Source organism: Procambarus clarkii, chromosome 62 (genome assembly GCF_040958095.1).
Source record: "Procambarus clarkii isolate CNS0578487 chromosome 62, FALCON_Pclarkii_2.0, whole genome shotgun sequence".
In the NCBI taxonomy this organism is placed as follows: Eukaryota; Metazoa; Arthropoda; class Malacostraca; order Decapoda; family Cambaridae; genus Procambarus; species Procambarus clarkii.
The window spans coordinates 22,917,020-22,941,612 of NC_091211.1; the positions used below are offsets into that span (position 1 = coordinate 22,917,020).

General features: G+C 41.1%; 2 long non-coding RNA genes across 2 annotated transcripts; both read left to right on the forward strand.

Annotated features, from left to right (window-relative positions):
• Positions 1 to 9,904: 9,904 nt before the first annotated feature.
• On the forward strand, positions 9,905 to 12,258 carry LOC123766643 (uncharacterized). Its single transcript, XR_006773842.2, has 3 exons — positions 9,905 to 10,106; positions 11,185 to 11,281; positions 12,127 to 12,258. It is a non-coding gene; the product is annotated as an uncharacterized lncRNA (long non-coding RNA).
• An 8,125-nt stretch (positions 12,259 to 20,383) lies between these two features.
• LOC123766644 (uncharacterized) lies at positions 20,384 to 23,279 on the forward strand. The gene is made up of 4 exons (XR_011223472.1): positions 20,384 to 20,504; positions 21,237 to 21,310; positions 22,245 to 22,341; positions 22,473 to 23,279. It is a non-coding gene; the product is annotated as an uncharacterized lncRNA (long non-coding RNA).
• Positions 23,280 to 24,593: the final 1,314 nt, after the last annotated feature.

Consider the following 24,593-nt stretch of genomic DNA (forward strand, 5'->3'; position numbering starts at 1 on the left):
CCCCCTTTTTTCTTGTCTATTCTCCTTTACCCATTATATGCCAAGAAGCGTCTTCGACAGTCACCTAAACTTTTCACAGTAAAACTATTTACTACATAAATTGTTTTCGTATCGCTCTCAATGCTTCATCAGGCTGAGCTGAAGGATGCCTGCAGTTACCTTTTATTTTTTTCCATATCTCTAGATTCATCTGCTGCCCCAACACAGGTTTGGGATGTTTCTCTCTAGGCAACCACAAGTTAGGGGTCACTCATTGTAAGTTACCTTCATGCATCATAAGCTCGGTTCATCATATGTTACGTTCACTCATCATAACTTAGACTCACTCATCTTGAGTTAGGCTCATTCATCATAAGTGTGTGTTTTAAGTTTTAAACGCTAAATTCACATCCTTTTAAGTTCGTCACCGCAAGCTAGGGTGTTACTCAACCTAAGTTAAGGATCTTACACTTACCACAAGCACAGGACGGCTTTTTTTACAAGCTTGGGATCAAGGAGGCTTTGAATATCATACGCACACAACGCATGTGAGACCATTCCTAGAGTGTGCAGCAGCGGCAACGAATATGTACAGAAATTTGATTGCAACATATATGTTCATAATTACAACATTTAAGATAATGAGAAGAATTAACAAGTCGTGGACACTTTAGCAAATATTTATACCATGTATATGATGTACACACAATATATTATATAGAAGCAGTTAGTAAAAAAAAGTATATAAAAGCAGTTAGCAGTTCAGCAAGTGGAATGAAGTGAAAGAAATCGTGGAATCCACTTTCATCCACAGTCTGAGAGCGAGGCATTCACCTGAATTTAAACTAGAGACAAAATACCTCATTATTATTTTTGTAATTGATACGTTTAAAGTAACGTTTGTAAGTCAATATTTGATGTGACTCTTAACAATGTTTTGTTTGTACGCAACATGTGTATACCGCAGTTTATTTACAGACTAATTTATATTGTTTAACAATACGCTTATTTTATCAGCATATTGTTGGGAATTAAATAAATTGGCTTCATTAACCTAGTGAGGTAAAGAGCATCGAAGCTTCGCACCCGAACACTTCTGTATGGAGACGACCTTGGCTTGGGGGAACATCCCGTCAGCCACACGTCCGTTTATGTGGACGACCTTGGCTTGGTGGGTCCTAACATCTGGATGTGTTCTGTGTTGAATCCAGAAACGTTGTTATAGCATGAGAAAATCTTTAGAGCAGAATGACCGGATCGAACGCTGGACCGATCCGGCCGTCCTGCCATCATGGTAATTCTTTGGTCCATCCCTCTCCGTCCCTGTCAGCAGCGGCACTCCCACTACCCACTGGGAAAGGTAATTAAGGTCACAGTCCGTCATTGACATGCAGAGTAGACAGGACAGATGCGCTTGAGGATTTTGTTAACATATGTCGTACCACTGGCAACGTCGGGTCCCACTTTAACCTATGAATGTAGGTGAAAGGAGCAGGGGGACCAGATACAAGTTATCATTTGGGAGATGAAATACTTCAAGAGTCAGAGAGAGAAAGACCTGGGGGTTGATATCACGCCAGACCTGTCCCCTGAAGCATATATCAAGACGATAGCATCAGCGGCATATGCCAGGTTGGCCAACATAAGAACGGCTTTTAGAAATTTGTGTAAGGAATCAGTCAGAATTTTGTATGCCACATATGTCAGACCAATCATGGAGTATGCGGCTCCAGCATGGAGTTCATATTTAGTCAAGCATAAGACTAAACTGGAAAAGGTACAAAGGTTTGCCACCAGACAAGTACTCGAACTGAGTGGTATGAGCTACGAGGAGAGACTACGAGAATTAAACCTCATGTCACTGGAAGACAGAAGAGTTAGGGGGGGACATGATCACCACATATAAGATTCTGAAAGGAATTGATAGGGTAGATAATGACAGACTATTTAAAACAAGGGGCACACGCATTAGGGAACACAGGTGGAAATTGAGTGCCCAAATGAGCCACAGAGATATTGGAAAGAATTTTTTCAGTGTCAGAATAGTTGACAAATGGAATGCATTAGGAAGTGATGTGGTGGAGGCTGACTCCATACACAGCTTCAAGTGTAGATATGATAGAGCCCAATAGGCTCAGGAACCTGAACACCAGTTGATTGACAGTTGAGAGGTGGGACCAAAGAGCCAGAGCTCAACCCCCGCAAACACAACTAGGTGAGTACAAACACACACACACGGTACAAAACACATTGTAACAAATGATAGTTGTGTTGTCAGCCTTTCAATTATTCAAACAAATTAAAAACCTGCCACAGGGATATATATATATATATATATATATATATATATATATATATATATATATATATATATATATATATATATATATATATATATATATATATATATATACACCAAGCGGTCAACTACGCATTTATCGGTGAACATATACTGAGAGTTCACTCATTCACCTTATCACCCATCATTAGCCTCATGTCCCTCATAGCCCTCATCATCCTCATACCGCCCCCCTCCCCTTCCTCATCACCCCAAATGTGCTCTGTATGTGACTAAAACCAATATTCTGCGAGTTAACTCAAGTTCTGAAGCACGCGAAGCCCTAATGTATACTTACTGAATAGTCAGGAAGCCTTGATTACCCACCCGAGGTCAGTATAGGCCTCAGGTCGAACACTATACCATGTTGATAAAGCCAGGCCTCTCACAGCCACTGTATGAAAGGCACTTGTCAATCCTCTACTGATCTTTTCGTGGCAATAGACCTTGTGCCTTAGGTCTTATATTGTTCGTATGTCTCCCCCTTCCTCGCCTGGGAGATCACTTAATCTCTTTCTCACTTGGGAGATCACTTCGTCTCTTTCTCACCTGGGAGATCACTCCGTCTCTTCCTCACATGGGAGATCACCCCCACCTTACCACCTCCTGGAGATCACTTGCTCTCTCACATGTTGAGGCTTGCTAAGAATGACTGGTGAAAAATTCCGTATTAGATTCAGATGACAAATATTGGGGTTTGTGATTAACAGGAACATGACGTCCTTATTACTTGTTATAAACCAATATACATCCCGTCCCACTTTTAAATTGATAGAATACAAAAAATTGACTGCAAGAGCTTTCTCTAGTGGTGAACATCCAGAAGTCAAACGTGGCGCATCTCTGTCTATATCCTGTGATGCCAAATGTCAAATCCAATTAAAATGAAAATATAGTGGAATCCTGATGAAAGTTCATCACTGCTGAAACCCAAGCAAAGTGGTTTTGAATCCTTTATCAGATACAAAGGATTTTTATCATCAGATGTCACGAGAGGGATTGGAATTTAACCTAGGTATATATGTAGCAAACTGGAAATTTTGTTAGAGACCATATTGAACAAATATATTACTTGTTAACTAGGTTACAGCCAACAAAAGTTATATTTGCTATAAAGGGTTGCATAGATGATCAAAACTGTCACATTTTATTCAAAATTGATCATATTTGAGATTTTTGGTTGTATGAATTCATATTACATGATGATTAAATGATCCAGGACTATATAGGCAATTGTGTTAAAAATGATGACGTCATCGGACCCTTGATGTTGTTCGAAATGTCAAGAGACTATTAAAAGATATTATTCTATTGGTTATGGTCTAGTGAGACGAATGTTCGCAGTGTTATCTGCCAAGACCTTCATCCCTATTGATATTACACAGCAAGGCTTGTTTATCCTGAAGGTGAGGCCTCTTCGACTTGAGAATGGTCCAGAACGGACCGAAACGTCGTCGTCTCTTCAATTTCTAGTGTGTGGTTTGGTCAACATTTTTCAGCCACGTTATTGTGACTTTTCATCTGCCTCTTCTTTATCCTGCATTTGACCACATACAGAAGTGATTTGGTAAATATACTGCAACTTGTTCAGAATTCTATGGTGTTTCGATGAGACCCACCTTGCCATGTCTGGCTGGCTGTGCTGTTACTCCTGTGGCCCTCAACCTATCCTGGTATGAGAGTTGACTTGGTGCTGGGATCATTTTTTGAAGCAATGTGTTGAACTTTCTTCTTAGCATATATATGTCCTTTGAATCTGATAGGTTAGATGACCTCAATGCGCACGTCACTGACTATGGCTTGGAGGAGGAACTCGGTAGATATAATATCTTTCCTTCCCCAAGCATTGGGCAATTATGGGGTATCGGTAATACAATTGGCTTCGTTCTCGTCTCATAATCGGGAATTCCTGGTTGAAATCTCGGGTGAGACAGAAATAGCTGGGCACGTTTGCTGTCATCTGATGCCTCTGATTTTTTATTCTTTCAATTCCATTATCATAAATTGTGTTGTATCAAACGTAGGAATTTCAAAGGTTATATACAATAAAAAAAATTTATACCAGCACCATGCGACACGCACATCTAAGGACACAACATACAACACACAGCATACAACACACAAAATACAACACACAGAATACAACGCACGACACAAAACGAAGAACATCCCTGGAAACACAAACCGTAACTGTCTGTATTTTCCGCTTGTTACAACTTGTAATAAAGTTGTTACAACTTGGCTTAACGTGTTTATGACGTATTAGAACGTTGTTACAACTTGTTATATTGGTTGTTATAACTGGTTAGGAGGTGTTAAAACTTGTTCGAACGTTGTACCAACGTCGTAGTTTCGGTGTGTGTTTGGCGGGATACGACATACGCCTCCCAACACACAACAAACTAGACAACATACAACTTAAAACACAACACATACAACATACAACACAAACGAGACAATATACGACACACAACGTACCTCATACACTTTAATTACGTCTCTCTCGACAAGAAGTATAAAAACTATTTTTTAGCGTCCTATTTTTCTGGCAATGGCAATTTTGTTCTCAATTTTGTTAGCATTATAACAAATTATTGGAACATTACCACATCAATAGGATGACTACCACATCAATAGGGTGACTACATCAATAGGATGACTACCACATCAATAGGATGACTACCACATCAATAGGGTGACTACCACATCAATAGGGTGACTACCACATCAATAGGATGACTACCACATCAATAGGGTGACTACCACATCAATAGGATGACTACCACATCAATAGGGTGACTACCACATCAATAGGATGATTACCACATCATTAAAATGACTTCCACATCAATAGGATGACTACCACATCATTAAAATGACTTCCACATTGTTAGTCATTCACATCGTGTTCAAGATTTGTTCCTCTGGCAAGAAATGCATATTAATGGCCAATCAGTAAATGGTTCAACGACCCCGACAGGGAATCCAATACTAAGCGATGTCAAGAGAGCGGATATTATCAAATAATCTTGCTTCAGAATTGTCACCTTTTGAAAAAAAAGTTCTTCCACGATCAATTTAGAACTTTTGTGGTGGTATTGATTTCAGTGTCAATAAAGTTAATTCATTATATATTGAAGGTGTTATGGTTGTAATTATATTCAGATATATTTCCAAACTAGTGAATTAAGCTGAATGAGGTGAGGTAATTATGAGGAGGGGGGATATTATACTTTGTGAGTATGATTACATGACACAGGGAGGGGATATGAGAGCAGGATAGGAGCTGGGGTATGAGGACAGAGTGAAGAATCGTTGATGAGATTAATCTCTTCTGTTCTTGTGAGATTAATCTCTCCTGTTCTTGTCTCGCTAAAGTAGTGTATTTATTTTGTTTTTATTTTTCTGTATCGAGTTGCATGATATATGATAAAGCTTCCGAAGGAAGATGTACTTATTCAATATAATGTTAATATATTTTGACAAGATTGAAGTAGGGGAATTTACTTATTTTTTTTTATATAATGTCAAGCTGAAAACTAAGCACGGGGAGCTCAGTCAGCTTTTTAATACAATGATTTCGCAGAGCTCATTTTCCTTCAGATATTCTGAATGTCCCCGAGCAGTAAAATGAAGAGTGGAAGGTCTATAAGACTGGAGAAGGTGGGCAGGAGGAGGAGGAGAGGTGAGCATGGGGCCCGCAGTAGCAGGAGATAACGGGTCTGGAGCCGCTGATGTAGGCGTGTCCGGCCACTGGGGCACGACGCGGTAAACAGATATCAGTTGGTCCTCCAAAGAGGTATACCCTGTTTCTCGGTGCACATACCCTGGGAGTTTACTTTAGTCCTGGACCAACCGGGCTATGTTGGATATGTGGGCCTGTGGGCCGCTCCAAGCAACAGCCTGTTAGACCAAGCTCTCACAAGTCAAGCCTATGGTCCCGGGCCGGGCTTGGGGAGTAGAAGAACTCCCAGAACCCTATCAAGCAGGTAAGCGTCTGTTGAAAAGCTCATCAGTATTTCGACGGTAAACATTGAGACGACAGCAGTCTCAATGTTTACAGTTTCAGGCAATGATTTGTTGTGGTTTCATCTTTTACCAGGGAATCATTGGCAGCTCTCTCACGTGTGTTGTGTTTACTAAACACACGTTGCATGCCTGAAACTGGGGTGCACCTTAGCTGATGGTCATCATGAGGAGGCCCTGTTTACTGCAGCAGCAGTAATGATAGTAGTAGTAGTAACAGAGGTAGATGAAGCAACAGCAGTAGTAGAAACAATGGCAGTAGCATGAGCAGCAGCAGTAGTAGTAGCAGTAGCAACAAGGGCAACAGCAGCAGCAGTATTAGAGGTTGCAAAACCAATAGCAGCAGCAGCAGCAGCAGCAGTAGCAGCAACAGCAGCAACAGCAGTAGCAGCAGCAGCAGCAGCAGCAGCAGCAGTAGCAGCTGCAGCAGCAGCAGTAGCAGCAGCAGCAGTAGCAGCAGCAGCAGCAGTAGTAATAGCCACAAAAGCAACACAGAACCATTTGCATATCTTGACCACATTCCCACGTGTATTCCCAATATAACAGCTAATTTCGCCTCTTTTATAAGCTGAGCGCACCTTAGAACAACAGTATTTGACAATGACAGTTCGGAGACGGCGGTCGGTGACCTGAACATAGGTATAGAGACAGGAAGTTAAAACACGTTGCTTAGAAACTTAGTTTAGTTTCTAAGAATCAAGAACGAGAATCTGAAGTATTTAAAAGATTGGAAACCGAGTCCGGAAATGCTTTGGATCAATAGACAAATCATTGCATCACATACAATGTAACTTGCACTTGAACCGGAGGTCTATCAGAGTTCAGCAGTCAATGTGGATGTTCTTTGACTCTACATATAGCCCTCAGTCACTTACTGGGTTGTGTAGAGTAAGTGACCAACGACCACATGCGATGTGTGGAGTTTGGGTGACTGGGGAGTTTGCATGGGGAGAGCATCGGGGGATTGAGCCCTAGATTAATGCCCTCTATCAGTCCTGGGTACCGATTGTAGGCATCTCTGTGAAGGTCTAGATGCTTGCTGGCATCCTCTTGCCCCACAATTGTGTACTTTCTCTATGTTTATTGATTTTATAAAACCTCTGGAAGGGAATGCAGAATTCATGCCTTTAGGTAGCATTTTTCTCAATCTCTTGTCCTCCACTCCCTTTCTCTTTCCTTATCTGCCTCTTCCCCTTCTTTTCTCTATTTTCTATATTTCTTCCTTACCATTATCCTGGTAAACTACTTGCAAAGTCTTGCATGTGAGGTGCTAATTCACTAGCAAATGTTAGTTGCACAGACATTTTTTTTTATATTATGTGCTCTCTCAGGCTTGGTGTGTCCATGTGTGTGTGTGTGTGTGTGTGTGTGTGTGTGTGTGTGTGTGTGTGTGTGTGTGTGTGTGTGTGTGTGTGTGTGTGTGTGTTTGTGCATCATGATTGTATACAGTACATGTGCCCTATTTACATACGCTCCAATGTGTCGTGTACGTGAGTCATGAATCATTAATTCACATCAGTCAAAATCTGAGGCAGAGGGTGAGTCACACCAGTGAGATGAATGAAGACTTGTTTCAGCAGCATCAACGACTGCTGAATTACTTGCAGCAGAGAGAGAGTGTCAGCAACAACAGTAAGAGTGCAACAACAGCATCCCATCCTGACCCCATAACAGCAGTTACAGAACAGCAGAAACAGCAACATAACATCAAGGGACAACTACATAACAGTAGCAGCTACATAATAGCAATAGCAGCCAAAAAAAACAACAGCAATATTTACAGAACAACAACATACGCTCCAGAACAACTATATATCATCAATTGCTACATAACAGAAATAACATTTACACAAAAGCATTCCAATGCTATGTAACAGCAACATCAAAGTATTGGAACTGCTGCATAACAGCATAAACAACAAGGAATCAGCAGTAACCGTTGTTAATTAAAATGCAACGCTTGTACTCACAGATGAACGCCTCTAATTGCTTCCACCTTTAGGCCATACAGCAGCAACGCCACTGATTGGCCAGAGTGGACTGTCACGTGACCATTGACGTAGTCTGGGTGGAACCTATAAAAAGAAGTGACACAGAGGAGACAACCTCAGTTGGAAGATATCCTCGGACCAGTCACCATGGTCGGGTCCTGGAAGGTAAGTCAGACTCTGTTTTCTGATCCTGGGAAGGTAAGTCAGACTCTGTTTTCTGGTCCTGGATGGTGAGTCAGGCTCTGTTTTCTGACCCTGGAAGGTGAGTCAGGCTCTGTTTTCTGACCCTGGATGGTGAGTCAGGCTCTGTTTTCTGGCCCTGGATGGTGAGTCAGGCTCTGTTTTCTGATCCTGGAAGGTAAGTCAGACTCTGTTTTCTGACCCTGGATGGTGAGTCAGGCTCTGTTTTCTGACCCTGGAAGGTGAGTCAGGCTCTGTTTTCTGACCCTGGATGGTGAGTCAGGCTCTGTTTTCTGGCCCTGGAAGGTAAGTCAGACTCTGTTTTCTGGCCCTGGAAGGTAAGTCAGACTCTGTTTTCTGGTCCTGGAAGGTAAGTCAGACTCTGTTTTCTGGTCCTGGATGGTGAGTCAGGCTCTGTTTTCTGACCCTGGAAGGTGAGTCAGGCTCTGTTTTCTGGCCCTGGATGGTGAGTCAGGCTCTGTTTTCTGGTCCTGGATGGTGAGTCAGACTCTGTTTTCTGGCCCTGGATGGTGAGTCAGGCTCTGTTTTCTGACCCTGGAAGGTGAGTCAGGTTTCTTACCTTCAAGCCAGCCATGATTTTTCCATATATATATATATATATATATATATATATATATATATATATATATATATATATATATATATATATATATATATATTGATGAATGTGTTAATGAACTCGTCAATATCCGGCTTGCAGATGTGGCTGGTGGTAGCTGTGATGTTGCTGGCTCCGCATCCGGCTCGCTCATTCTTCTTCAAGAGCCTCTTCTATCCCAGGCAGGAATACCTCTCAAGACACGAGTATCCGGCAAGTATTCCCTGCGTCGACACCTATTGTGTAGCTCGTGTTTATTATTGGGTTTATTATCTCTTTTTATGTGTATTATAATTTTGGTGTATTAAGGATTTCAGTCTAATGATAGTTATCATTTAACAAATGTAATAATTCGTTTAATCGGAGACAGGTGACAGGAGACACCTGTATATAAGTCCTATAGTATATTAGTCCTATATATATTAGTCCTATTAGTCCTATACTGAGGTCCTTCCCTCAACGACTAACTACTAACTCTTCCCAGAATGCAATCCCACAACAGTTGCCTAACTCCCGGGTACCTATTTTCCGTTAGGTGAACATTAGATGGCATTAGATGAAAGAAAACTGGACCAACCATTTCTACCGAGGCCCTATTTGCATGTTAAGTGAGAGAGAGAGAGAGAGAGAGAGAGAGAGAGAGAGAGAGAGAGAGAGAGAGAGAGAGAGAGAGAGAGAGAGAGAGAGAGAGAGAGAAAGAGGTGAAAGCAGACATACAGACACACATAAGATGGTGGACCAGTATTTACGACTCGTAAAACACACACATCATGCAATAACACCTTACACACACTTATATAATTACTTGACTCTTTTGAATAAGACCATCCTCATTAACGACCAAAAAAGTCACGTCATTAAGCAATGTCACTAGAGCGTGTTGTTTATGTCCTCAACAGCACCCTCTCGCCCACATGTTACCCCGAGACTTCCCGGAGCTGTGGAATGGACACGACGAGGAAGGCTTCTCTAGGTGAGCTTCAATCTCATGTCCTGATCCCTACTCAGTGCTATATAGTCGTAATGGCTTGGCGCTTTCCCCCCTCATAGTTCACTTCCTCTTACATTAAATTGTGTGAGGCTCGTCCCTCTCTTTACCTTCAGAAAGGCGTCAAACTCTACCCTTCTTTACCTTCAGAAATGCATCAAACTCTACCCTTCTTTACCTTCAGAAATGCATCAAACTCCACCCTTCTTTATCTTCAGAAATGCATCAAGTTCTACCTTCCTTTACCTTCAGAAATGCATCAAGTTCTACCTTCCTTAACCTTCAGAAATGCATCAAGCTCTCTTCTTCTTAACACATAATAGCGTCTCACACTCTCCCCTTCTTTACTATTTAAAAATTTTCCATCACTTTCCTGAACGAAGACCCTCGCATTCCGGCCCACCCCTCGGTAAGGACAACTGGTACCTTCCTGGACTGTTCTTCTTCCTTCACTTCTAGCTATATTTTCATCCTGCCTCTTAGGTTAACAGTATTTATAATTTACTAAATTTGTAACGTGAAATAAGCACGATTTTGTGTCATGATATAAGTCATTTATTGTCCAGTATAAAGTTTAATGTTGTAACATCTACAGAATATTCTATTCAAACCGTTCTTACTTAGGCCAATGTATTAAACAGTTAAAGTACTTAATACAAGCGTAACTTCGTTAAAAGCCGCTGTTACATTCTATGTAAAGTATTGTATTTTAATTTTTTGTTCTCAAAATTCTAAATACAGTCAATCAAAATCGTGATCAGTTCCACTTAAGATATTTTCATACACTGTTGTATGCCGAATACCTCCATCCACTGCATGTATTTTGTATTATCTAATGCACTTGGAAAACTGTATTTCATCATAACTGTTAGTATTTAGTACTTTTTCGTGTAATATTAGTATACTGTATTCTCCTATACACTCTTGGTATGCTGTATTCTATTATACACTCTTGATATACTATATGGTCTCAAGAAATGCTGGTATACTCTATTGTTCCCATGCCAACACTGATTTTATGTTAATGTTTATAACACTAGTGTTCTTCACTGCTTCTCTGCAGGAATGGTCGTGACCTCAGCCACTTGGGGTCAAAGTTCGAGCACGCCCAGGGCAAGTGACCTTTCTATCGTGACCTCGCAGCTCCACGAGCTCGAAGGGTGAGTATAATTTAAGACTTTGTCCTCGTTGAAAATTCCACTATTCAGAGATTCTATTGTTGACCAGACCACACACTAGAAGTTGAAGGGACGACGACGTTTCGGTCCGTCCTGGACCATTCTCAAGTCGATTGTGATGAGGACAGGTAGGGACAGGCAATAAATAGGCAAGAGAGAGAGCTGAGGAGGAAAGTAAGGTGTAGGGGATAGTAGATCTACCCCAGAGATTCTATTCCTCTGCGGTTGAGTTAATTGATGGTGGATGAGTGAGTCTTTCCTAAAAGCATCGCATTAGTGAGAGGAATTGATCAATATAAAGAGGAATTGATCAATATAAATACCGTGAGGGTAAATACTGAACATTTAATCATTATGTTCAGGAATGTTCCGAGCTGTTGAACATAACTGTGATATATATATATTAGGTAAAATGCTCCCAAATTCTTCCACATTTCCTTCCGAGAGAACAATATCCTTGACTCTAATTTGGCAAAGCTGGATTTATTTAAATAGAAGAATTATTACTCAAGACATTTACTATTTGTTGATATACAAATTATTTGTATTTGAAGTTCATGATTGTTATATATAAAATTCATTAAAACATCTTTATTCTGTCATTATTGGTTAGCACTTTACGTACCAAAGGTGTGAATGTCAACAGATATGATCTGTAATTTAATAACCTGTTCCTTATAGAATGAATACATATATATCTTAAATGTTTTTTGCAATACACTTTTAGTTTCTTTAAGAGCATACACAAGACGACTGCATTAAAAGAGATGCTTGGCTCATACTACCTGACTACAGAATTAAGTTTACGTATCTTCCTCAAATTGCAGATGAGCGTGAGAGTGTGGACCAGCGGTGCCGACTACTAGTCCACGATTGGATTTAGAAGATGGTAATGTTCTAGGGGAAATACACCTTCTGCAGGCGATGAGTCACAATAACGTGGCTAAAGTATGTTGACCAGACCACACACTAGAAGGTGAAGGGACGACGATGTTTCAGTCCGTCCTGGACCATTCGCATCGACTTGAGAAGGGTCCAGGACGGACCGAAACATCGTCGTCCCTTCACTTTCTAGTGTGTGGTTTGGTCAACATACTTCAGCTACGTTATTGTGACTCATCGCCTGCAGCAATAATTTGTTTGGTTCATCGAAGCCCCTAAGGCCAAAGACTGACCCTTTCCAGAATGCGCCCTTAGGGAGCGGGCAGGACATCAAAGATAGGTTCTTAGAACCATCCACGGCCAAGATATCAGTTCAAGTCCTCAAGACCATTCTACGACGCCACTTCAGAGCATCACGCCAAGATCTGGCGGCAGTATGCATGAATGGGGCTTATGAACAGTGTCTAAAGTCCCTCAACGTTCATCTTCTCATAATACAGTTTTGAGATACAGAACTGATGTCTCGCATTGGAGAGCTGCATGGTGATGTCTGCCGTGTTTTAATCAACCGTAAACTGGATCTTCATGGTAGACTACTCTTAATCACGTCATGATAGTAAGATGTTCTTAATTACATCTTGATATTAGATCGTACTTTATTAAGTTTATATAGATCATAATTGATCACATCTTAGTAGTGGGTTGATCTTGAACACGTCTAATAGTAGGTCGTCTTTGATCACGTCTTGATGGTAGCTTATAGCTGACCACCCCTTCTTGGTAGGCAGTCCATAACACCTCTTAATGGTAGACAATCTGGATCACCCCCTTATGGTAAGCAGTCCTGGTCACCCCTTAATCGTATAGGCAACCTCTTCCTTCCATCTGATCTTGGAAAAAAACTTTCACGCACCGAATTTACTTCCTAAGCTTTTATATGTATAATATCACTTGTTTTCTGAACAATCATTGATCAAATTACAAGTACTAAATTTTGCGATATTTTTTTGCAAATTACATTTTGTTTATACGTTCTGTTTCGGGGAATATTATTGTAATTCTTCGATCGTGGTTGGTTTAGTTGATATTTGTTATTGTTGTTATTAATAATATTGTTATCAAAATTATTGTATTATAATTTGTATTGTAACTAGATATCAGTATGCATGAATCAGTATTATAATTTTTATTTGTTTACATTTTACGTATTGTAGTTAATGTTGAAATCGTTAATATTGTTGTTGTTCTTATTATTGTAGTTATTGTAGATATAGTTACTGTAGTTATCCTGTTTTAGTTAGTTTGCTTATTTTTTTTTACTGGTATTCATTTTGTTTTCAAGTTGTTAAAATATTTCTAAATAATTATTATGTTGTTGCCATGAACCTCAATTATATTATTATTCGTAATGTTCTTTTTAATGTTCTTAATGTTCTTAATGTTGTTTAATGTTCTTAATGTTGTTTAATGTTCTTAATGTTGTTTAATGTTCTTAATGTTAGTTTACCTGTGTTGCTTATTGATCACTGTTGTGTGTCCACATAGAGGAGAAAAACTAAAATAATATGAAGGCTTTCGTGATTTAACAAGTTTTCAGGGAATAGAGTTAACAGATAATAGTTGGATGTGGGCATATATAGCATATAGCATATAGGGCATATATAGTACATAGCATATAGGACATATAACCCTCATATATGAGTAGATTGCGAAACATAAACATTACATAAGTGACATGTAAAATGGAATACTGGACGTGAGATGTAAATGTTGACCAAACCACACACTAGACGACGTTTCGGTCCGTCCTGGATTATTCTCAAGTCGATTGTGGTCCAGGACGAACCGAAACGTCGTCGTCCTTTCACTTTCTAGTGTGTGGTTTGGTCAACATATTTCAGCCACGTTATTGTGACTCCTCGTCCACGTGACATGTAAACAGAATAATGGGAATGGACCAATTGGAGTTTCATCCATGCTTATGGGAATTGAGATATCTACAGCTTTACCCATTCTTTCAATACTTGTATATCTATCATAAATCTTACCAGTTATTAGATATCTATAAAACTATTTCATACAGTCCTGAACTTCAATAAACCTCGTGGTTTCTTAATTTTCTGATGTGTGGTTTGGTATATTTTTTCACATTTATAAACTAAATATTTAAGACTAATTAAGAATAGTTTAATTCAGTTTTCCCCAAAATAATCTAGCTTCGTCCATTAAAGATGGGGCTAGATTATTAAGTTCTAATAAGAATATGTCCAAATTTGTATTCTTAGGCCATAAGAAAAACATGTCATCAATATAATAAAACCATGTGACATTAAAAGACAAAAAATTCTTCTTAATTGTTTGATTTCACTGAATACTATATATAGATTATTTATAATAAGAGAAGGAGGGTTATCCCTAGCTATTTCAAATTGTTTATAATTCATTATTAAAAACAAAGTTAATCTCAATAAAGCACAGTTTTATCAATTCAATTAATGTAGTTCTTGGAAAGAGCAAATCACACTTTAAAAGTTCATCAAAGAAAAATCGTAGTAAGACATCCATGGGGACTTTATTGAATAAAAAAGTAACAGCAAATCCAGTCAATTTGAAATATACAGAGGACTTTCTGTTTTCTTCAAAGTAAATAGTTACCTACGTGTGATTTAGGCAACCGTAGTGGGATGCATCTTGGAGAAAGTCAGTCAGGATCAGGACAGTAATTCATGAAGTCTTAGATCGTAATCTTTCCTTAGGAGACCCAGACTATTCAAAATCCTCCCTTACTCAAATCATAACAAATTAATGTATAATTTATATCATCAATTATACTTTTTTTTAACAATAGGAATTATTAGAATTCAGTTAATCTATAAGACAATTAGTGAAAGTAGTCACATGTGGTTATTTTACCCAAAAATTTAAGAGCAATCTGGAAAATTATTTATGTTACAACTATCATTTACGTTTAAATTCTTCAATTTTAATAAGAATCGTGAGCCTTCTACTGAGAAGCTAATTGAGAAAACCAAAGAACAAACCAAGTAAAATTTGCACGAATATCGTATCAGGCAAAGCAAAAAATACACTGATCTATCAAAACCAGGATCTTTTTTATCAGAGAGAGAGAGAGAGAGATGTCTACAGAAGCCCTTGATCAAAAATGAAGGATTCAATTTTCTTCCATAATATTGGTGAAAGAAAACGGATCAGAAGACGGTCCTTTAAGGTGTATCTTCAACCCATCCAACACCCCGTCCATTATTAACAAATTAAAAATAATAGGTTTAAAATTTTTATTTGGCCATTAAATCTAACAAACCCCTTTTTTTTAATAAACTCTGTCGAAGGACAGGCAGCCAAAGTGTATGTATATATGTTATGCTTATATCGAGGCCCCCCACGCCCCCCCTCCCAAAAAAAGGGCCAATCACAGACCCTCCCCAAGATGCTGCCCCATAACAAGCTGACTAATATAATTTTCATATATATTTGAATGTATTCCAGTCAGACCTTTTTCTATAAAATATGAGGAGTGGTTTCAATGAGTATAAGGTTGATAGAGAGGTGTCACTGGAAAGTGATCAGATCCACCTCTGGGAGTTGTCCAGGTGTTATGTAGTGTTGAGGATGTGCAGCTAGTCTACAACGATAAGATCTGGTCAGTCGGATCCGGTGGCTGTAATTAAAGCCTTTTTTTATATATACAAGAGTTGTTACATTCTTGTACAGCCACTAGTACGCGTAGCGTTTCGGGCAAGTCTTTAATCCTATGTTCCCTGGAATGCGACTCCCGCGAAGAATCGTTTTTACAACCAATTACCCATTTTACTGTTCAGTTAAACAGAGGCTACAGTTAAGGATTTGCGCCCAGTAAAAAAACCCCGGCCAGGATACGAACTCAGGACAAAGCGCTTGCGGAACGCCAGGCGAGCGTCTTACCACAACGCCACAGAGACTGCTATATTGATGGTATATTTAGTGGTGTTGTTGACCATGGCGATTAATGTTGTTGTGGTGGAATGCATTGATGCTGAGCACTGAGGTCTGCCATCAGAATGACAGGTATGTTAGTGGGATAGGTAGTTTGCCAAGGCTTAGAATTGTAATCTGTAATGTTTTTATTTCAATAACAAAGTGTTGATGTAGCCAGTCTAGACTCTAGAACGTATTGATCTACTTCAGTGCGTGGATGTGTTTGTTGTGTGTCAGGCAAAGGAATGTTAGCGTCTGGGGTTACTGGTGCCTGGAGTGGGGGCATATTATAGTTGACCGAGGGCGCGGGTCACACTGCTTTCTTAGTTTGCTGTAGTGTATGGTACCCAGGGATATTGCCTTGCGCGTTTTCTGTGTTAGCTGGAGACGTGCTGGCTGTTAGTTCAGGGAGGACTGTGAAGGATAAATTGTCAGGTAGTAGTAAATTAATATGCCTCTAAATTTACCTGAGGGCCATTATCTCTCTAGTGACCTCAATGGGGACAGGAAGTCAACGGCTTGTCAAAGTTGCCCTTTCCCCATTATTTCTAGGATTTTTGTTTTTAAACTGGATTTTGAATCGATGTAATAATGTGTTGATATTGTCATCTTTGGCGGTCAGGCAATTCCATGGGTTGTCTTTCCATACTGGGGGTACCGTCTGCGCCCGGGTCTCTTCCCTCCCCCCTCTCTCTATCTCTCTCTCTCTCTCTCTCTCTCTCTCTCTCTCTCTCTCTCTCTCTCTCCTCTCTCTCTCTCTCTCTCTCTCTCTCTCTCTCTCTCTCTCTCTCCCCCACTCCCCACCCCTCTGTCATCTGTCTTTCAGTATCCCCCATCTCCTTCCCTTCTGAACTTTCTCCCACTCTCCCCCCCTCTCCTCTCTTCTTCCCCTCTCCTTCCATCTCCACCCACTCTTCCGCTCCCCCTACCACCCCCCACCCTCTCAACTTTTCTCTCCCCAATATCTTCCCTCAGACTTCTCTTGCTTCTCTCTACCCTTTCTCACAACTTTCTCCTCTCTTGCCTTTCTCACAACTTTCTCCTCTCTCATCACCCAGTGCTCTCCTCAACTCCCCATTCCCCTCTCCACCTAGCTGTTACCCCCTCTCTCTTTACCTCTCTTCAAACATTCCCCTCTCCCTTCTTCCTTTCCTCCCTTCCTGTCTCTGTCTTTGTCCTAGTCGACCCTGTTCCTCAGCAGGTCTGTCTGTCTATGTCTCTATTTCTTTCTTGGTATCTGTATCTGTCTGTGAAATATCCACAAAATATAATTGTTTCCCATTATTTTTGAGAACAGGTCAGGACTTGAGAAAGCATTTGAATTCAAATTCTGTTCAAATTCCATTGTCTTCCCCTTTCTCTCTCCCCTTATCTCCCCCCGCTACCACCTTTCTTCCCCCTATCTCTCACTCTCCTCTGCCCCCCAACCTACCCAGTCTTCCGAACAAATCCACAAGGGCCGTGACGAGGATTCGAACCTGCGTCCGAGAGCATCCCAGACCCTGCCTTAATGTTGCGATGCATCATGTGATGCATCACGCAATTGTGATTTCTGTGTGTCCCCACTCTTCTTCCCTTTCCCCGCACAATCTTTTCTTAGTACTGCTATTATATCTTTGCAAAGAGACGTTTTTCATACAAATATGTTGGCAGCTCGAGGAGTCTCGGCATCTAGGCCGGAGTTATGGAAGCCCCAGATAGAGTTGAGGAGGACGAGGCGGAGACTCCCTCAAGTGGCTTGGGCACAGAGAGCTGTGCTACGCTCTCTTTCCCTACGCTGGGAGACCACCACCGAACAGGGAACTTTCTTTTTTTGTTTTCATGTCGGTCTTTGCAACTGATACTCTTCATCACCCTGGCTCTATGCCACTATTCAGTGTGTCTACTCACCTAATTGTACTCATCTAATTGTGCTTGCGGGTGTTGAGCTCTGGCTCTTTGGTATTTTTATTTATTTGTGTTTATTTATTTATTATATTTTATTTACTATTTGTGTCTGCAGGGTCGAGCTATTAGCTCTTGGATACCGCCTTTCTAACCAATCTATTTTTCCTCTATTATATCTGCTAGCCGTATACTCCAGGTTTGGTCAGACATACGTGATATCACGTATGGACGTACGTGATATCACGTATTACAGAACTTTGTAAGGAATCACAAGGTTCTGTGATTCCTTACTCAAATGTCTAAAGGCAGGTCTCATGTCAGCCAGCCTCGCATACACCACTGATGATATCCTTTTGATGTGGGCTTCAAGGGACTGGTTTGATATTTGTGTGAATATGTATTTACTATTTATGCCTGCCAGATCGAGCTGTTAGTTCATAGTCTCCGCCTTTCTAGCTGTCGGTTGTCTAATGCACTGACTCCCAACCAGTTAATTTTCCTCTATCATATCTGCAACATATTTTTCTCTCTAACTCACACACACACACACACACACACTTCCCCAGGAAGCAACCCGTAGCAACTTTCTAACTCCCAGGTACCTATTTACTGCTAGATGAACAGAGGCACCAGGGTGAAAGAAACTCTACCCATTTGTTTATGTCTCTGCCGGGGATCGAACCCCGTACAACGACCCAACCTTAGGACTACGACCCCAGGGTCGTCCACTCAGCCGCGTGGCTCCAAGGGTGTGTGTGTATTCACCTAGTTGTATTCACCTAGTTGTGCTTGCGTGGGTTGAGCTCTGCTTTTTCGGCCCGCCTCTTAGCTGTCAATCATTCAACTGTAACTACTAACTGTGTGTGTGTGTTTGTATGTGAGGGAGAGAAAGATAGAGCGAATAAAGACTACAGCAAAAGATCTAGTAAGATACAGAGAGAGAGAGTTAGCGAATGAAAGATACAGAAAGAGACAGAAGGGAATTGAGTTCATGTATATCAACTTTATCCTTACGTGTATATACGAAGACTCATATATTTTCCAGAATAAAGCCAGTTTCTCTACAATCAGCACGCGAATTACACCACACATTTGATATGCGTTAAAGAAGTCGAACAAACAGCTTGAAAACAATGTTATTCCAACATAATTTCTCCACACCTCTACTGCCTACTGGCGGAGAGGTGCCTACCAACCGAGCCAGCCTACTGACCGAGCCAGAGTCACATGCCCACTGACGTAAGCTGGGTATGTGGGATACCAGGAGGGCGCGTTAAGAGCCTCAGTCACGAGGTATCCACTGAGCAGTCGCCATGGCCAGGACCTACAAGGTAAGGCAGACTCCCCCTGCATGTAGGGAAGGATCTTGTGTGGACGGCTTCTCGCAACTGCTTTGCCCCTTCTGGTATGCCTAACGTATAGTATCTTGCAGTGACTTATCAAAATTCACTGTACACACTTATATATTTATATATACTCAGTCATAGATATTCACTGAGCACTTTCGGCTACTTTTCCATAAGCGTTCACTAAGCGACAATGCAGGCAAGTTGTGCTGGAAAGCAGCTATATAAGGGACAAGAGCGAGGGACCGGACATGGTTCGTAGGTCACAGGAACCTATTCCTGTGACCTATTTCAAGATGCCATCCCGCGTGTGACGCCCCGCCAAGGAGGAGATGAAAGATGTCAGGGATGTCAGGAGCAAGAACGAAATAAATGAAACAAATCATATTATTATTAAATCATATTATTTAATAATTTATAATTCACTGAGTCGGGGGACAGGCAGACAGAGTGTGTTTATACACGTTTGGATTATATCGAGGCGTCTCTTCTCCCTCAGAGGTCGAATTACTGCCCAAAGGATGCAACCCCACAACAGGCTGACTAACTCCTGGGTACGAACTTGCTGCTCGGGAGCCGGTCGGCCGAGCGGACAGCACGCTGGACTTGTGATCCTGTGGTCCTGGGTTCGATCCCAGGCGCCGGCGAGAAACAATGGGCAGAGTTTCTTTCTCCCTATGCCCCTGTTACCTAGCAGTAAAATAGGTACCTCGGTGTTAGTCAGCTGTCACGGGCTGCTTCCTGGGGGTGGAGGCCTGGTCGAGGACCTGGCCGCGGGGACACTAAAAGCCCCGAAATCATCTCAAGATAACCTCAAGATAGGTGTAGTAACCCGGAATTCTCCATTGTGAATCTAGACTGAACCCGACTGAACTACCGATTATTTAATTATGTAAAGTAGGGAACATTATAGATTTATTTCGAAAGCAAAAAATAAAGCATCCAGTTGATTTTCCTATATTCAGTGTGACTATATATATATAAACCGAGTAATCGTCTTTCAGGTATGGATTGTTATAGCTGTGGTCCTGTTGACCTTAAACCTGGTCTATTCATTCAGCATCTACGACTTACTCTTCCCCCGGCCCAGGTTTCCTTCAAGAGAAAATGTGAAGGTGAGTCTTTTTTCTTCATTGGTACATGCGGTTTGCGAGACGGTGTTCTGCTCCCTGTGAATGATAGAGTGTGATGATGTTGGGAGACGCGTCACAGTGCAGCGTTAATGTTTATGATATGACACGGCTTGAATGTTGTTCTTGTAGTAGCCATTTGGTGTTAGACATGTTTTAGTGTTAGACAATAGAGGAAGAAGCATTGCATATCAAACAAAACCACCACATTCATTATCAATAGTCAGCTAACACTCGATTTACTTACTCTGTGTCATCTTCGATCTACATAGACGAGACATCCAACATTCTGCCCCCAACCGTCATTGAAACTTGGAAATTTATAAGCTGTAGTGGACCTATTGATCCGTAATGAGGTGCTTCATCTCTCGTTTACATATTCGGCTGTTCCAACCAAATTGAATATGTATTTGTACCCTGCCCTTATTATTACCATCTTTATTGATAAAAATTAATTACAATTTAATTTGTAATTTACCTCTGTCCTTGAAAATGTTGACACTGTCAACGGAATTCATCTCTTAACATCAAGCCATAAAAAAACTGAAAAATGATGTGGGGAGAGTTAATTTTTTATACTTCCTTCTCAAGTGAAGAAAAATATATAAGGAAAATGCAAAAGATTCGTGCTAGAATCACTATTCTGACCCTTTCTGCCATATACAATAACATACTAAAAATCCCTATATTAATAATTAAGAAACTTACTCGTCGCAGAAACGTCTCCGGATGATGCTGCCATTGGACGAGTCGAACACGTGGAATGGCTACGACGACGAGGGATTCACCAGGTGAGCCAACCTTTACTGAAAGCTATTGTTGCTTCATGATCTTCCCCTCTTTACCCCCGGAGTTGACCTACACTTTACTACTCTTTTTCATCCTTGAAAGTGACCCAAACTTAGAATTATTCATTATCAACCCTCAGTGCATTCTGACGCTATCTTGACCAGTTGAATATTATTCAAGCTCGCTAAACAAATGTATCTGGTTGATACCTGGTTACCTGGATGGGGTTCTGGGAGTTCTTCTACTCCCCAAGCCCGGCCCGAGGCCAGGCTCGACTTGTGAGAGTTTGGTCCACCAGGCTGTTACTTGGAGCGGCCCGCAGGCCCACATACCCACCACAGCCCGGTTGGTCCGGCACTCCTTGGAGGAATAAATCTAGTTTTCCTCTTGAAAATGTCCAATGAAAATATCCATTCTCAAGGTGAATTGTGCTTTGCAACGTGAGATTGTCAACACTATCATGGGTGGATAAAATGTGTTTGTGTGTAACTATTACCGGTCTGTGTAAGCCAGGTAGTCAGGGTTTCAGACAGGTGTGTGAATTGTGTAGCGAGATGTAGATGATGTGTAATGTTACTGCTACATAGAGGCTGCCACCTGTGGAGTCATTATTCAAACAAAAAGGCCAATTTTTCCCGTATTTTCTGCATATTTAATGCAGAAAATAATTTCAGTCCTCTCCCTTTCTCTTCCCCCCTCCCCCTTCCCAATCCCGCCTTTTTTTCCTCTGCATGCAACTTTTTCACCAACTCTATTTTGCCCCCATTGTCCCGCTTTCCAACCTTGGAAAGACAAACACTCAAACACTCAGTTTTATAGATGTAGACATTCCTGCTGAACATCCATAATCATTACTCGTGATAATACATAGTTATGCATTAATAACGCTGGAGACTAAAACAGTAAGAAACACTTCCCTCTCTTCATTTACTACAGGAATGGACGCAGTCTCAAGCACTCGAATCTTGGCTTGGACATATCACAGGCCATGTGGCCTTGGCCTCTTGACTTCGCTGCTGAGAGAGGCCGGCAGGTTAGTGCCTAGTATGATATCGTTATTTCTAAGATATCCTAAAGTGACTAGTTTGGTGTCATGTGTATTGCGACGTTAATACCGTTCAACGACATGTGTTTAACATTTGTTTAATCCCTCGTTTCCTACAGATGTGAGGTGTGTGAAAGCTGGTCAATCCGTCATCTCAATCAATAGGTCGCATTTTATACGTTGCGGTAAAGAACGTTACAAATGCAACCTACCATGACAAGTAACGGCTCACAAATATCAACGTTTCCCCATGCAACGGACTCGAAAGGTTAGGTGGGTTGCTGGGGGTTCGTGCGTTTCAGGTTAGTTCAGGAGGTGGGATTTCTGACGCAGTGGCACACCAGGAGACCGGGCCGCGCGAAGACCACCTCGAGTCAAGAACACGAAACCATTCCTTTATAGTCTGGGTCTGTGACCATCTCGAGGAACAGGCTTGAACGACTCCGGCCGCTGGTCATCTTTAACTGTGTTTTGATGATAGATCGTCCTTGAACATAGGTAGTAGCTCATTCTTGACCATAGGTGGGATGTCATCCTTGACCATATTTTGGTAGGTCGTCCTCTACCACTTGTACAGCTTAATGGGGTTAAAAGGGTAATCTATTTTTTCAATTTTTTCGGATAGAAATGCAACTAATTTTGCTACATTTTATTGAGTGGTGCACTTTAGAATTGCTTATCACACACTTTAAGCATTTACGATATTTAGTGTATTGTATTTTACTTCTGAATGCTTATTGTATCATTATTTCTCTATTGTTTTAGTTAAGATTGTAGCTTGTATTGTGAATGTTGTCTCTGTTATTTATTGTTGTAATTATTACTGTTGAAATTTATATAGTTTTGTTATTATTTATTTATTTTTCTTAATCTAAATTTTATTAATATTGTTGCTAATAGTAAATTTGATTTAACAAATATTGTTTTTAACACGTGGTTTTAATATTGTCATCACTTTCAACTGAATTAATTGATGTTTATTAACAAAGTGTGTCAGGTTAGATTCCTCAGGGACCACTTTCGGACCAGACATCTCTTGGTCTACACAAATGATATAGTTAATACAATATATAGTTTCACCGATTGAAACAGACAAGGAAACAATGTTAGAACACCAATAGAGCAAAAAAAGAGTGAGATACTACACCCAGCCAACTAGCCTGTGACCCAAGTGTGTGTGTGTGTGGCCTCTCCACTAGAGGCCAAGTTGGTGTGTGGCCTCTCCACTAGAGGCCAAGTTGGTGTGTGGCCTCTCCACTAGAGGCCAATACACAGTTTAGCAGCCCAACCACTTGGGCTGGACGGTAGAGCGACGATCTCGCTTCATGCAGGTCGGCGTACAATCCCCGACCGTCCAAGTGTTTGGGCACCATTTCTCCTCACCGTCCCATCCCAAATCCTTATCCTGACCTCCTTCCCAGTGCTATATAGTCGTAATGGCTTGACGCTTTCCCCTTGATAACTCCTTCCTTCCTGCCTTCTCACCAATGTGTTGGAATGTTTGGGATCCCAGCAGGCAGGCAGGACTCCTCAAGCCTACAGCCATAACTAATCCGGAACGAGATTTAGGTAGAGTTTGTATCAAAAACAAATCTAACTGGAAGGTTGGCTTTCAGACGTCTAGCGAGGTAAATGGGAGAAATTCCCACTTCCCTCTGAGTGGAAGCAGCTGTTAACTGGCATCAACAGTCACAAGAAACTTTCCCACTAACTTGAACTCTCCTGCGTGAAGACTTCACACAAGCAGTAGGTTGAAGGAAGGAAGGAATTATCGGGAAAGCGCCAAGCCATGACGACTATATAGCACTGGGAAGGGATCAGGATAAGGATTTGGGATGGGACGGGGAGGGAAAGACTGGTGCCCAACCACTTGGACGGTCGGGGATTGAACGCCGACCTGCATGAAGCGAGACCGTCGCTCTACCGTCCAGCCCAAGTAGTTGAGGTTGAGATGAGAGATAAAAGGTGGTAAGCAAGGCCCTCGTAGCTCAGACGCTTAACATCCCACATAAAAGTCTAACTGTTATTAGTCCGGCCAGAGGGTAGAGTTTATTACCAACGCGAGGTGTTCAGCCTTTGCCAATGCAAGTCGTGATGATTTCACTTGTGGAGAGAATGTTGATTAGGTTTATGTACGTTAGAGTTACGAATCTTTTATGCAGAGAAGTGTAGTAGTGCATGATGTTATCAGTGAAATTACTGGTTCAAAATGACTTTTGTAAAACCTAAAGTGATCCGGA